Source organism: Carlito syrichta, unplaced genomic scaffold (genome assembly GCF_000164805.1).
Source record: "Carlito syrichta isolate Samal-C Ts95f unplaced genomic scaffold, Tarsius_syrichta-2.0.1 Scaffold308870, whole genome shotgun sequence".
Taxonomy (NCBI): Eukaryota; Metazoa; Chordata; class Mammalia; order Primates; family Tarsiidae; genus Carlito; species Carlito syrichta.
Window position 1 is genome coordinate 36,198 of NW_007252966.1, and position 3,699 is coordinate 39,896.

Sequence of the window (3,699 nt, forward strand, 5' to 3'; positions counted from 1 at the left end):
ATCATGCCACTGCACTCCAGCCTACTTCAGAGTAACAGAGTGAGACAGTGACTCAAAAAAAGCTAATCTTACAGATCCAGTCAAAACACATGCAGGTGCAGAAGCCAGACACTTATAACTGTCTCCACCATTTCCAGCCAAGAATAAACTGCTACTGACTTTTCAGATTGAAATACTCTCCTGACTGATGATCTTGCCCTTGTCCCTCTGTCCTCAATATTTATTTGCCTACCAGGCAGAGAGAGATATTTTAAAGACAAATCAGTATATGTTGCTTATTGACTCAAATCATACCAATGGCGTCTCAATTTACTCAGAATAAAATCATATCCTTATCAAGGCTCATATGGCACTCTCCATAATTTGAGCTCACACTACCTCTCCAGCATCAATTTGTACCATTCTCCGCTCACACAGTCCCCTCAATCTCCACTGATCTCAAAAACACCAAACACATTCCTACATCAGTGAACTGGCACTTGATGCTACCTCTGCATCAAGACTCCATATGACTCCCACTCTCATTTCATTCAAGTTCATATAATCCAAAAGCCTTTCCTGTTCCTCCCTTCTAAAGTATAACAGTCTATCTTTCCTAGCCTTCTTTAATTTTCTTGCTATTTTATATGACCACTTGACATATTATTATATGCATATATGTGTGTGCTGTTGCCATTTCTTGTTTCTTATCTTCCTCTATCAGAATGTAAGATCCATGAGGTCAGGGAAGAAATTTAGTTCACTGCTTTATTACCAGCACCTAAAACTTGAGTAGCAACTCAATATTTGATAGATGAAAAAAGTGAACATGTGAGCAAACATTTGAGAATAAAAATAATTCATACCATGCCATCTGGTGTCCATCTGCTTAATACATGCTAACTCACCTGGGTAACTACGGCCTAAGAGCTCTTTCTCTAATACCCATGGCTGTTCTCCTCGTTCCAACTTGAAGATGACTTCTGGTTTAGGAATGCAGTACCCTGTGAATAGGAAATGACACAGAAACTGGGTGAGGATAAAGGACTTTAAGGCCTCTGAAGAAGAAGTAAATGAAACTTGAGGAGTCAATTTCAACCTTTAATAGAAAGCGTAAGAAAACAACATTCTTTATGTTTTTCCAACAGATCTTCTGCTTAACACTCTGAATCTCAAGCTTAAAATCGTTAAATTCAACAAAATGTCTATAGGTTTCAGCAACCAAGAAAAAATGTGTACTCTGGGAGTTTACATGGAAAACAATCCCCACTTACCCACTGAGATGAGGTGACTATAATTCTCCAGCATCACATCCCTGTATAAGGTCCTCTGAGCAAGGTCTAGATGCTGCCACTCCTCCTGGGTGAAGCCTACAGTCACATCCTCAAATGATAAGGATCCCTGAAACAGCACATTTGTGTTCACATTTGAGTGATTATAATTAGAAGACATAGAAAAGCTACATGAGAATTACTACTGCATGAGAATTACTACAATGTTCACTCTTCAGAGTTAACCAGAATATGTGTTATGGGATGTCTATTTTCATATTGTACTTGACTGGAGAAGGACAAATCATAACAGATATTCCCCATCACTGTTATAAGTTATTGGTGTCCCACTATGTGCTTATGTGTCACAAATAACTCCTACTTTGGGGAAATTTGAATATAGATAAAAGAATGCTACTATTCTCAAGAAAAATATAATCCAATAAGCAGGTACAAACACATAAACACACAAGTACAATTAGATGTTATAGGTATTATAGTAAAAAGATATACAAAGTTAACTGAGTTTACAAAAATAATATTTTGTTAACAATAATATTGGTATTGTTATGCTGAAAGTATGTTATGCTTTACCACATAAAACAAATAATTATGTTAATGTCCTTTGTACCATAGATTTTTCAAAGTTAAAAAAAGAAAGATATAAATTAAAAGTAAAGTAAAACTCTGTAATACCAAGCTAAAATTAGAAATATTAGTATGGACTCATGATACTTTTTTCCCATTAACCCATTAAAACAGATAATATGTATTTCCTGGTTCAATAAAGAGCTGACTCTAGGTCTAGAAGCAGGAAATGTAAAAAATGAGCCTGAATACCTTATCACATCAGAAAACAAAGAAGCTGTCAAAACTATTATGGTCTGTCAAAAGGACTCAGGAGTTTACTTGAAATAGTCCTACTGGTCAAAGTAGAGGTTCTTTGAGGAAAATAAGGACAACTACAATGGTCTGAAATGCATAATGAATTAGCATACCCCCCTCAAAAAAGTTTACTTATGGAGAATAAGGGGGAAATAATTCATGATTCTGAAACTAACTAAGCATTTAACTTGCTAAAATTTACTGTAATAAGTAGTTGTGAGTTTTTCTGGAAAAATAAAACTTAAGAAAAACCATGAAAAAAATGATTCACAAATATGACTATATCAAAATGTAAAACTTTCACATGACCAATGATACCAAGTTAAAAGACAAAACAGACCTGGAGAAAATATGTGCAACAAAAATTACACAAGAATTACTATACAAAACTCATAAAGGATATTTATAAATTAGTAAGGAACATGGAACAAAATCAGCTGAAAAGTATGAAAAGTACAAACATTACACAGAAGAAAACTGAAAGGCCCAACCTTACAATCAGAAGTACAAATAAATAAAAACAAGGAGGTTTTCTTTATCTACCACAGTGGCTGTAATTTTTAAATATAACAATATTGATTGCTAGCAAGGAGGTAAAGAAAGTGGTACTATCATAAAACATCTGTTGAGAATGGTATGCTCACTTGGAAGACAACTTGGCAGCACCAAGTAACTCTGGAAATTCTTACTCTTTATAGTCCTATACTAATCATGTGTATACTCTAGAGAAACACTTTCTCTTTCTTTGTTTTGTTTTTTTGTTTTTGTTTTTTGAGTCAGAGTCTTACCCATCTTATTCTGTTGCCCAAGCTGGAGTGCAGTGGCACGATCACGGCTCACTGCAGCATCTAACTCCAGGGCTCAAGGGATCCTCCTGCATTTGCCTCCCAAGTAGCTGGAACTATAGATGCAGGCCACAACACCCAGCTAAGTTTTTTTACTTTTTGTAGAGACCAAGTCTCAAACTCCTGGGCTCAAGCAATCCTCCCATTTCTGCCTCCCAAAGTGCTGGGATTAGAAGCATGCGCCACCATGCCTGGCCACTTATTCTTTATGTAGATACAATGCAAAAGATGTTTACTGAAGTATTATGATATAATTAATCAACTTAAATGGATCTTCAGTGCAATTTTAAATTATTTAAAAAGTTACAGTAATATATATACCAAATGAGACAGGCCACATAATACTAAAAAGCATATAAAAAGAAATATACACCCTTCAATGATACATTCATACATTTCTGTATACTTACACAGAGAATGAGGTATCAGTCCACATGTGCAGGATGCTCTGACTTCCTGCCACCACTTTTATTTTAGTCTTGTAAGACTAGTTTCAAACTTCTGGTTTCCAGAACTTTAAGACAATAAATTTGTGTTGGTTTACGCTACTACATGTGTAATAATTTGTGACACTTAATGATAGGAAACCAATATACAAGGGATATGTTATTTGCAAAGAGAAAAAGACTCCTTGAATGAGATGTCATCAGAAGGTAAGAGAGGGAGGTGCAGTGCCACAGGAAGCAGCAATAGAGGCTTTGCAGAAAATAGGCAGAAGG

General features: G+C 35.5%; 1 long non-coding RNA gene across 1 annotated transcript; it reads right to left on the bottom strand.

Annotated features, from left to right (window-relative positions):
• Positions 1–535: 535 nt before the first annotated feature.
• On the bottom strand, positions 536–3,477 carry LOC103268669. Its single transcript, XR_002482426.1, has 3 exons — positions 3,391–3,477; positions 1,254–1,380; positions 536–983 (listed from the first exon to the last, which is right to left on the bottom strand). It is a non-coding gene; the product is annotated as an uncharacterized LOC103268669 (long non-coding RNA).
• Positions 3,478–3,699: the final 222 nt, after the last annotated feature.